The sequence below is a fragment of the Meles meles genome, chromosome 3 (genome assembly GCF_922984935.1).
Source record: "Meles meles chromosome 3, mMelMel3.1 paternal haplotype, whole genome shotgun sequence".
NCBI classification, from domain to species: Eukaryota; Metazoa; Chordata; class Mammalia; order Carnivora; family Mustelidae; genus Meles; species Meles meles.
The window spans coordinates 171,912,041-171,924,534 of NC_060068.1; positions in this window are offsets into that span (position 1 = coordinate 171,912,041).

A 12,494-nucleotide genomic window follows, 5' to 3' on the forward strand; every position below is an offset into this window, starting at 1 on the left:
TGAATAGGAAAAGAAATAGAATTGATAAAGGAGAAAATAGGCATCTAGCTACACTAGCTACATGAAAGCAATTTCATTGGGGGTAACAGGGAAATGCCATATTAGCTCTATCCTCCTGGGACGTAAGTATCTGCTTCCCTGAATGTAAAGAGACCCGTGGACAAAGTGTGTAACATCAACATTACCACATCGTCCTGGGAAGACCTTATCTCATATCGGTCTCAACTTTTACCCTGCAAGTAAAGGAAGCTGTGACCCTTGGCCAAGACACAGTATATATGGAGTCATTTTTTTTCTCAGTGAGTAAAGTCATATTTGGAAACAACATAGACGCTGTCTGCATCGAAAGGGAGAGAAAAGGGTAAGGCGCAACTGAAGCAAGCTATTATCTAGAACAGCTCTGTGCTCCTCCTTGAGGAAGAAAAGTGATGACAATTCAAGAGGACAGGAGGTGGACTTAAAGGTAAAAGTCAAGACCACGACTTGGCCACCAAGTCACACACTGTATTCTGCTGGTGGCTTCAATCAGAGATGAGAAATGAAACCTATGCCTCCAAAAGATTTAGAGCCAGTCTCTGACTCAATGCAAATTGGCTAAAGGCGGTGCCTGGGGGGCTCAGTCAGTTAAGTGTCTGCCTTCACCTCTGGTCATGATCCCAGGGTTCTGGGATGGAGCCCCGCATTGGGTTCCCTGCTCTGCGGTGAGTCTGCTTTCCCCTCTCCTTCTGCCTGCTTTTCCTCCTGCTTGTCCTCTCTCTGTCAAAACAAAAACAAAGAAATCTTTTTAAAAAATGTTAAAAAGAAAAAAAAAAGAATTGGCTAAAGAGTAACTTGAATATAGTTGGACGGGAGCGAGGGACTCAGGGCATACCAGGAGATGTATGAGCCCTGCTAGGTTCTGGGAAAGGAGCCGTTAATAGAATGAGCAGAACCATATTTTCCAAAGAGCATTCTCTAGACCAGTATCCAATAATGTTTTCCATGGATTCAGGCCCTTGAACAAACAGGAGAGCAAACAATTCCCAACACTGTCTCTGCTTCAGACACAGCTTGAACCTTTCTAAGTAATTTCCCATTATCAAGGGATAAAATGTATTAAAAATTATTTTAAATTTCAACAGGACTATTGATACTCCAGTTGAACAAGGAGGATCTGCCTTGCTTGGGTTCCTTCCCCCCATCGGCCTCAAGTCACCCACGTTCTCTCTAAAATGACTCTCTTGATTGCTCACGATGCTCATGGCTGCTAGCTTGGGGGATGATGACTAACTTCCTTTCGAAATCCACTGACTCAGGTTCAGGCAGTAACTGTCAAGTGACCAGCTGATCACTAACTAGAACCACCCTGCTTCTTATCTCAACAAATCGCATTCAAGCCTTTCCCAAGGTGAATCCCAGGAGATGTGAACAGATTTGAGTGGAGAGAAAGGGTGGTCAAATATTCTTGGGTAAACATGAGGTTATAGGGGACTCTGGTCTTCAGGGCTTCTCAGTGCTATAATGCACATTATCATTCTCCCAGCACCATCCCCAACCACTTCCTCGAAGCTCTTCCGACTTTTATTTGTTCCAACCAAGCAGCAGCTAAGTGAAACAGTAGAACAGTGAGCTCTCAGACGTCATCTTCTATAAGGCAGGCCCTTGCTCATTCAGTTAATGCTCACTTAAGAGGATCCATCAATATGGAAACTCACCAACCACTAGCAAATTACATCCACCCTAAAGTCTGAGCCCAGTCCCTACCACTGGGGATGAAAGGTATGGACAATGGGGAAACAGTTTTAATATAGTTAGGCCATCAGGGAAAATGTTTAGAAATACCAGTCACTGGGGCGCCTGGGTGGCTCAGTGTGTTAAGGACTCTGCCTTCAGCTCAGGTCATGATCCCAGGGTCCTGGGATCGAGCCCCGCATCGGGCTCTCTGCTCAGCAGGGAGCCTGCTCCCTCCCCCTGCCAGCCTGCCTCTCTGCCTACTTGTGATCTCTGTCTGTCAGACAAATAAATAAAATATTAAAAAAAAGAAAGAAATACCAGTCACCTTTTCCCATTTGTAGGCCAGCAGCAGGATTTCTCCCAAAGATATTATCTCCCTAGAGCATCAGAAAGCTACCAAGTCTTAACAACATTTGAAACCAAAGCTCTTGATAACCCAGTTGTTCTTGGACCCCTGGCTTTTTCCTATCCCTCAGGTTAAGAATCCACAATATTGGTTTTCTTACTCAAGGGAAGACCAGCAACACTTCCCTTGACTTCATTCTCTCTATTCTCAATAATTTCCCACAGAGTATTTACTCTCGAGAAGAATTTGCATCAGCTCATATAGCTGTTTTATTAACTCACAGAACATTACTGTTAGGAGAAACTTAGAAACCAACTTTTAGGATTTGATATAACCTAAAAGATTATCTTTTCAATCACTTCCTTTCTGAAAACAAGAAACGTGATGCTTCTAGAATTTCGAAGCTTGCCTGAAGACTGCTAGCTAGAAACGATTTTGGAAATCGCTATACCAGCTAATGTATTTTGAAGAAAAAAGTATTATATCTTCAGGAAATAGATTGGTCTATTTTCATTTTCATTTCAGCTTTATTCTGAATAAGACTTTAAATATTAGTAACTAATTTAGAGAGTTAATAATAGTCCTTAAGGTAGGATGTGTTCCTCTAAAAATTATATTCGGCTGAAAAAGTATTTTGTATTTAAGTGTGTTTTATTTTTATAAAATGATATACTAAGTAGGAAATTAAGAGTATTGATGTTAGCTAAGCTTCATAAAAATGGTTAAAATTTACACAAAAAGTGAAATTTCCTTCCAGAATTTCAAAATCTGAACTTCATAATTCTTGAGAGATGGGAGTGTAGATAGAACAGGTGTTGTCATTACAGGGTGATTTTATCAGCTAAAAGGACAATATGAGGTTGGTTCTCTCATCTCCCAAATAGCTCCTAAGACCAGAGGTTTCTCTCCATTTAATCCATTCCCTTGAGCCATAGAGAAAGGAGAGGGATCACTGAGCCTAGAATGCCACCATTATCTCTGATCCTTCTCTCACCCACAAACAATATATGCCTGTGCTCCCCGCCTCCTAAACATTTTCCATTTGTCAGTCTTCCAGTCAATTTTGAGCCCCTTGAAGACAAGAACCAAGAGGTATGGATGGCATGTAGAAGCAAGTCTGCCATTAAGTGTCAAAGGAAGAAAGGTAAGTAGTATTAGAAAAATCACAATACAGTCCTCCTGTGTGAAAGACACAATGCCACCACTGAAAATAGCATTTCTGAGAGGTCAAAATGGTTGGAGAAGGATCAAGATATTCCTTACCAAAAATCAGTTGGTATAGCAGATACGGCTTAGAGAACTGGTAGTAATAGGAAAGATTCATAGATGGGGACGGCATGGATTGAATAAACACCAGACTCTTGCGTCTCCACAGGTTGGTTAACAGAACCACTGCATGGCATTGTACTTGGGTGAGTCTATACAAGAATTTCCTATTTTATTTACATTAACTCTTCAGTAAATTGTATGCTCTGCTCCTTCTATGGCGGGTGTCCCAGCATTCTCACACTTATCTTTGTCTCTATGGAGTCAGAAGTTAAAGAACCACCCCCTCCCTCTGCCCCTGTGGTGGCACATAGGGGATTCAGGACAATCTCAAACAATAGCTTCACCCAAGGTTCTGGTGTCCAGAGCAGATAGGACAGCTCAGCCCCTTCAGGCTACAGTCTCAATGCTGTCCTTCTTGGTTGGGTGAGCTGCGCAATACACAAGACCACTTACGATCCACCCAAAATTAGGTCTTAGGTGTTGAAACGAGGGAGAAGGAAAGGAGAAGACAAATATTTCCTGATGAGCATTAAATATTACTTTCCCTTTCTAGACTCTTAGCAAAGGGCCCAAGACCATTTGATTTTCTATCAAAAAGAAAACTTCTGAATAATACAGATGAAATTTCATACTTTCTTTTACATTCCTACTGACCCAAATGCAAGAGCTAAGTGATTGAACACTCCAGTCCAACTTTCTCCCTTTTTCTCCTTGGAATGGATCAAAATCACCATTTGTGTGACAAATACTGACCATAGATATGGCAGTCTCTGGAATAGAGCAGTTTGATGGGATTCTCAGCATTCCGGACTTTAAGTGACAAAACCTACTAATGCTGTTCTCTTGCCCCTTTGCCTACTTCTCACTCTCACTTGTTACTTACGACATTTTCCTTGGTCATTTAATAATTATTTTTTTAAAGATTTTATTTATTTATTTGGGAGAGAGGAAGTGGGGGGACAAATAAAGACAGAGGGAGAAGCAAACTACCCACTGAGCAAGGAGTCTGCTTTGGGGCTTGATCCCAGGACACCAGCATCATGTTCCGAGCCAAAGGCAGATGCTTAATGGACTGAGCCACCCAGGCACCCCATTTGGTTGTTTATAAAATGACCTTGTTTTCACTGAAGAGTAGAATTAGAGATTGTGCTAGTGTGTTATAAACATTTCCAGTGGGTAATTATAATCATTTGTTTGAGAACCATACAGTAGTTTCCAAGGAATATGGTCTTCTACAATTAATTGAGTTTAAATCTTTTTGCAACCTGAATACACATAGAGAATAGAATCTCTTCAGTACTTCTCCTCCTTTTATACTTCCTCTGTTCTTTTCTTTCTAGAAATGACCTTCCGGCTCATTCTAAGATCAGTATTAGCAGAGAGGTAGGGACATGTAGACCCCGGATTTCCCGAGTCTGTCCTCTCACCAATGCTGCCTCAGCTGCCGTCTGTCAGAATAGAGAGCTCTCCAGCCAAAGGCACGCTCAGCTCATTTCATAAAAATTCTTCCTAAGAGGAAAAAAATAAGAAAATATGACTTTTAATAACTAACATGAGGGGGCGCCTAAGTGAGCTTGCAACTCTTGGTTTTAGCTCAAGTCATGATCTTTAGGTCCTGGGAACCAGCCCCACATGTAGTCAGGCTCCTTGCTCAGTGGAGAGTCTGCTCGAAATTCCCTCCCCCTCTGTCTCTCTCCCACTCGTGTTTGCTCTTTCTTTAAATAATTAAAATCTTTTTTAAAAAGTAAAGTGAGAATTTGAATTAGTGTCATTGTGTTCATAAATCATTTTTATTCTCAACTGGTCTCAACTTTAATGGGTTTGTTCAACTCTATTTGCTTCTAAAGAGCAGGTGGTCTTTTTTTTGGTAAAGATTTTATTTGAGACAGAGAGCACAAAAGAGAGCATGGGTGGGGGTGAGGCGGGTGTGGTCAGAGGGAGAAGCAGACCCTCCACTGAGCAGGGAGCCCACATCAGGGGTGATTCCAGGACTCTGGGATCATGATCCGAGCCCAAGGCAGATGCTTAACCAACTGAGCCACCCACGCACCCCTTCTTTTACTTTTCTTAAAGGTATACTGACTTCCATACCTTTTGCTTGAGTCTATGGCCTATCAGTTAGGTGGGCTTGTCCCTGAAGAAAATCTGACAAATTTTAGCTTCCTACTTTGAAACCCTTCTCTTTTATTATCATCAGTGCCTAAATTATAGCCACTAACTGTACTACTCAGATCTCCAATCATATTACATAAATGTCTTAATTATTACACATCCTTCATGATATATTATTACTGTAAAAATGTTCGTCTTTTCAGCTCCTTAGCCTTGGTGAAAGGGAATGTAATCCAAAGAGAGTGTCTGATGTGTTAATCATTAATAAATCTGAAAAGCATGTGTTTGATCAAGGCCATCTTTCCCCTTTGTGTAATTCTTGTTTTTTTAACATCAAGTTCTTCTGAAATTCATGATTATCTCTCTAGAAGCTTTAAATAACCAGTTTCGATTTCCAAAGGGGCATTGGCCGATACTTTGTTATTTATAGTAAATCTCTGGTTGGCATTTGCGTAGATAATCAATCTTTGTTTGTTGTTTAAACTATTCAGAGTTCCTCTGATATATATGATTCCTTTGAGTAGGAGACACTACATGCAAATAAGTACCCTTTAGTTACAAAAAGCAGCTGTCAGAACACATTTCTATTCCAGCAGCAGAGAAGAAATTAATCTCACAGTGGCTTCAATTCAAATTGATATGATATTCCAGTAATACATTCCCTGCCCAGATGGAATCATTTTCTTTATCATAAATATTTTAAAACACTTGATCTGTATTAAAGTTGCACGGGACTGAAACTGATTTTAAATATCTTAAATATTTTAAATCAAGTCCCAAATAGAAAAAACATTTTGGTTACATAGAATCCATTAAAAAACAGTTTTAAATTTTATAGAAGTTTCTCGTATCCTGTAGATTTATTTAACCCCAAAGAAAAGCTCATCCAATGCTAATTTTGTCTGACTTGGAGCACCGAAAAAGAGCCTCCCTTAATAGTCTGTATTAATCATATTTCTATCACTGGGTTTTAATGACACTAGCCATTCCTTTAATATTGAAATAAATTCTGAAAATAGCTATTACTTTTTTCCTTTGTTTACAGGCTGAGAAGAACTATATTGCCAATTGGCTTACTGGTTTGCCTTTTAAAAATTAGTTTCTTCATAATGTTAAAATAAAGGGCTTTTTGGTAAGGAGCCTCCACCATCACATACAAAAAACATCTCATTCCCCCACCTTTAATGATCTCAGTATGCTCAGGATCATGACCTTAAGGAGAGCAGACACTGGCTTCATCAAACCAATGGGTAGAAGCCAATTCCAGAGTTGAAGTTAATCAGTTAGGAATTGCCAGCTTGCGGGAGGTAAAATTCAGGACCCATTGGCTTCCATCAACCATCAAGATGGTGTGTAGAGGGGGGAGGCTGTTTTCAGGATTGCCAAAATCCAAATCCCATGTGCTTTTATAGATTAACATCAGCTCTAAAATTATATCTGGAAGTAAACTGGAGAGTAGCCTGGTGTATTCAGCCTTTTAAGTATTACATAACCAAACAGGCAATCCAGAAATCAATGAGAGTTTTTAGGTACTAGCAGATGTTTTGAACTATTTGGAAAAATAATCAATCCCATGCTTAAGCTGGGGGGAATGCTCTAATAACACACACACAAGTTTGTACGTTTGAGAGTCTGTGGACCAATTCCTTCTCAGGGGTCAATCCTTACACCTTGAAAGACTGGGGAAGGTTTGGAGGCATTTCTCCAAGCATGGGTATGCAGTCTGTTCTGAGGTGGGTGCTATGATTTATCTCAAGAAAACAAAATGGTGTGATGGTTTCAGCAAGATGAAAATGCTCATGACATCATGACAGTTTCAGGTAGTTCTTGAACTTCAGATCATTTAGGTCAATTGGAAAAATGGTACTCAGTAAGAGAATTTTGATCCTGCAAAACGAAAACCAAAATATATTTCAGAGATTTAAAAATAGAATTGAAAATGCAGATTAAGACTATCGTTCTATTTGTGTTTAAATAAAGCTATATTTTCTCTATTCTTTTTGAAATTAATTCAAATTATGAGTCAGGGTCATCCAAGACTTAGACTGTTTTTTTTTTCCCCCCGAATGACTTGTCGCTTATATCCTGAAACTGACAATAGTCTCAGGGTTACCTAGACCTAGCTGAAGTCACAGTGCAATGTAAGTACATAGGCAGAAGACAGACAAATGAAAAGGAATGATTGTTTTGTCTTATTTCCTGCTAATCTCTCTTCCTTCAATGGGGATAGAGTAAAAGATTTCAGAAAGCCATAGGGAGATTCCACAATTCCTCCAGGAGACTTCTCCCCCCAATAAATATTTCACAAGAGTCTGATGCACATTTTTTTTACTCTGTCTCCTCAGAATAACTGCTCGCCCTCTTGTGCATAATAACCTTTATTTGTCAGCTAGAGGATTTGCCTCTGTTCCACCCTTGAATTGATTACAACAGTCGCTAGGCACATTAATGCTAATGTCAACAAAACTGTAATGTTCATCGATTTGAGGTCTAAAACTTTGCAAATTTACATGTCAAGAGTCACCAACAACTCTTAACCTCATGTACCTTCTAAATTAAAGAGAAATTTCATCGCTTCAAGATGTAAGTATATTGAGTAGCCCAGGGATGGTGAGGCTGTAGTAATATCTCACTTCCAAAGCTCGAGTTAACAGCTGGAGGTTGCTCACTACGGTACATCTAATGCTTTACTGTACAGTGCTGCTCCTGAGGGTGGTAGATGCTTTGCTATTTCCCACTAACCCCAGCGTGTACATTTCTTTGATACTAGAGAAATAGTAAAAATGATTGTCAAGAACCAACTTAAGAGGAGGTAAGTGCAAGATATACGGAAATGTTCCTCATAGCCTGGAAGGGATTTGTAGAAGTGAAGGACAGCAATCACCACATAATGTAAACGTTAAGAGGAATTATTTTTATGATTAATTGCAGAAAAGGAAACTGAGGTCCACAGCTACAGACTGACTTTTCCAAAGTAACTCAAGAAGTTAACAGCAAGGCTGAGACCATAAGACCGTAGGAGAGTCCAGGTGCTTCTCAATGCTTTTTGTAGTTTTAAGCAGTCAGTCCTGGCATGCCGATTACATGGGTAAGACTTGAATCGGCAAATAATTGGATATACCCTTTATAAATATATAAAAGTAGGTGACGGTTCCTCCACCCAAACTGTTATTTTGTTAGTCGCTCTAGCCACATGTGAGTCATTCCAGCCTCTCCCCAGAGCAACATGGACAGGAGACACATAGGTCCATAGAAAGGATGGTGGTGTTTCATGAGGCAACTAAAAACTTAAATACGAAACTTAGATACAGGGGCACCTGGGTGGCTCAGTTGGTTAAGCATCTGCCTTCATCTCAGGTCATGATCTCTGAATCTTTGGATCGAGCCCCATATCGGGTTCCCTGATCAGTAGAGGTCTGCTTCTCTCTCTCTCTCTCTCTCTCTCTCTCTCTCCCCCTCTGCTCCTCCCCCCTGCTCATTCTATTTCTCTCTCAAATAAAAAATAAAGTCTTTTTAAAAAGTTTTATAATTTAAAAAAGAAATTTAGATATAAGAGGACCTCTGTATCTTTCAGTTTCCCTAGAATATGGATCAAACACTGGGTGTGTTGAGGTACTCTACTTCAGGTACTCTACTCCTTAAAGATTTTTTTTTAAGATTATTTATTTATTTATTTATTTGACAGAGATCACAAGTAGGCAGAGAGGCAGGCAGAGAGAGAGGAGGAAGCAGGCTCCCCGCCGAGCAGAGAGCCCGATGTAGGGCTCGATCCCAGGACCCTGGGACCACGACCCGAGCCGAAGGCAGAGGCCTTAACCCACTGAGCCACCCAGGCGCCCCTGAGGTACTGTACCTCTAATTCCAGCCATCACTAGAATGGCTCTGCTTCCCGTCTGTACTTCCTGGAGCTGAGTGGTCCCTCATGAAACACCACAGTTCTACCTTTCCTTCAAAGCAATACTCTGAAATCCTGGTCCAGGTTGTAGGAAGCTCAGAGAAAAAACACCTCCCTTACTAGGTTGTATCGTAGAAGTCCTCTCTTGACCTTGAGTCACAAGCTGAGAGGACTTGTAGATCTGGACTTTTGAGCCTCCCACAGTATTCACATGTCCGAATTCAGAAGACATTTGATAGGGTCACTATAGCCTGTTGGTCAAATTGTGACTTTCATAAGGCAGCATGTTACTAACTTTCCAACCACCACTGTCATTCCTTCTACCAAAATACAGCAAGTTTTATCAATGAAGAATATACCAAAAGCCAAATGATAGAGTTCAAACTCTGAACTCAAGTCTTGAGACATTAGCTCCACAAGACCCCTGCTCAGTCCGTGCCACATTCATGGTGAGAGGACTGCATATAGGTTAAAACAAGAGATGAACAGGAATTTAAGAAATAATTCTTCCTTACCATGGATTAAAAACAAATTAATGACTCACTCGCAGATTCAGGCTGCTCATGCCCACACCTCAAAATTGATGATGGAAAATGGAGCCATTTTTGGGAAATGATACCAGATTCCTTAAAGATCTGAGACAAAATTCTATGTTTTTCAGATTGTGAACTATCAGAAAAGACATTCTCTGTCAGAAAAACCTACTTGGCCTACACCAGTTTACCCTCACCAATATTTAAGGACAGTTGGAAACAGGGCTGCAGGATTTCTGGGTCTTAGTCTTCACTCTGACATTAGCTGGATATGCCTTTTTACACACAAGAGAGCTGGGTGAAGAAGAAAGATTTTCAGAAAAGCCTTTTAAGAACAGGAATTGTTGCATAAATATGTTATCAAAATCTATCCTATGCCACAATGATTCAGGAGGAAGAAATCCCCAAATGTAGTTGGGTCATATAGGAACTAAAAGTGAAGACCCCAAATAATGGACTTAGAGATAAATATAAAAGTTTACAGAAAAATGGATAATGTTTGGCTTCTCAGATCCAAAGTGCAGACCAAAGTTTGTGCTGATTATCCAAACGTGAACTAGTGCATGTTACTATTTAATAGTTTACCATGTGCCAGGTAGCAGCTAGGTGCTTTGTGTATATTCTCAAATTAAAATTTAATTCTCAGCCCAATTCTTTGAGGTGGATATTGTTTTCCGTTGTGGTTGGGAATGCTGAGACACAGAGAAATTAAGCTGGTTGTCTGGAGTTCCACCCATAGTAAAGAGCCCAACTGGGATTTAAACCCCCAACAGACTACAAGACCATGGTTTTGTCCATTATGCTACATGACACTGAGCTGAAAAAAGACATCTATAGTGAAATGTGCAAAATTTTAAGGGTCAATATTGGACCCCGAGTCAAAGGGCTTTGTTTTAGAGAGATCAACAATTGACAAAAATGGTCTCCGTATTTCAACCCTGTCCCCTTTGTCCATCTCAGGGATAATGGGACAGGATTTAAATCCATCTTCTACTCAGAAATGAGTAATATCCATGTAAGCACTGCCAAGAAGATCCCTACTTTAAACTTTCTCCAATTGTCTCAAAAATAAAGGTTTTCAAGGACAAAGATTATAGCAGATCGTAACTTGACAGTGAATGTCTCAAAACTCTGCACAGCTATATTTGAATAGAAGCCAAATTTATGAAAAAAATGTCCACTTCAAAAGCTTAATGAAGGCAATTTGTCAACAATTTCACACATCATTTGCTCACAACCTTTGAATAGAAAGTTTCCCAATCTACCTTTTTCCCATGTGAACTTCTGGTCATGTGCATTTAATGATTCATTAATCATCATTTTCCCCAGGAACTGAGATGCAAGCAAAAAGTAAAGTAAAAGATCTGCGAGAATATATTGTCTGGGATATGCTTATCATTTATATTTATTTTTAATGTAATGTCAGAGCAATGTACATGGAATTATGATCAGAGGCTCATCTAAGATTTGGAATAAATTTGCTACACAAAAGGTTAAAGACAACTTAATCTTAGAGTGTCTAGATGTTAGACATCTAAAAGTTTTGTAGACAAGTAGAGAGCTTTGCTCCTGAAGCAAATTGCTTGTTCAATTTTTTTCTGTTCAAATAATTAACAAGAAACTCTTTACAAAGGGATCTACTGGTCAAATAACTAACTCAAAACCATGACTGTTGATTGTCAGCTTGCTTTTGTAACCAGGACACCTAAGGGATAAGTTGATGGGAAATAATTAATATGATCAAAAATAGGGTTTACTGCATATAACTCCTACTATTTGTAAATCTGGTACTCATAAAATCTGGTACACTGATTGAGGGAGGAGATGCAGATGTTTCTGATATTTTAGTAAAGGGAAGAAGTGTACAACACTTCAACCAACAGAAACGGGGTGCAAAACATTTGGAGCTGCAATATTTACCCCCAGAAACTATTTTCTATTAAATTTTTAATATAAGTACAACTTCCCTATTGGGTACTTGGGCTGCCCACATATGGAACTCAGGTGTGACGTCTACATTGGCAAATAAAGGGAGTTTTATAGAACAAGGTGAAATATACCGCTGACCCAGATATCTAGATGATTTGTCAAAAGGAATTATAACTAGGAAAAAAAATGGGAAAACTGGTGGATGATTTGGGAAAAGGTTTGGATAAATTATCTGGTGATTTTCACCCTTCCATCCATTTTTTTCAGTGTAAAGAAGAATTGTGTTTGCTAAACTATTTGGACCATAATGATTCGTTCATTCAACGTGGTGGTGTCTGGCATGTATTTGTGTGTGTGTCTCTGTCCAAAAATACTTATGTTTATACATGCAAGTGCTCTGACACAATAAAATGTTTGGGCTACCCTTATCATCCAACTGATTTTAATTAGTTTTACCAGATATACATTGAAATCATCAAAGTTCTTAATTTATAGATAATTTGATGAAGAGCTTGATTAAATCTTCTTGCTCTCCTTTTGTTTATATTTTACTAAGAGCAGAAACAACATATTTGCTTTCAGCTGAACTGATTAGTGTCTGGAGGTAGACACATGACCTCATCCTGTAAATGTCCAGGGTCCTGGGGAAGCTTTTTATAACTTCCTCTGGGTGACTGTGTTTACCCTGATGACACTT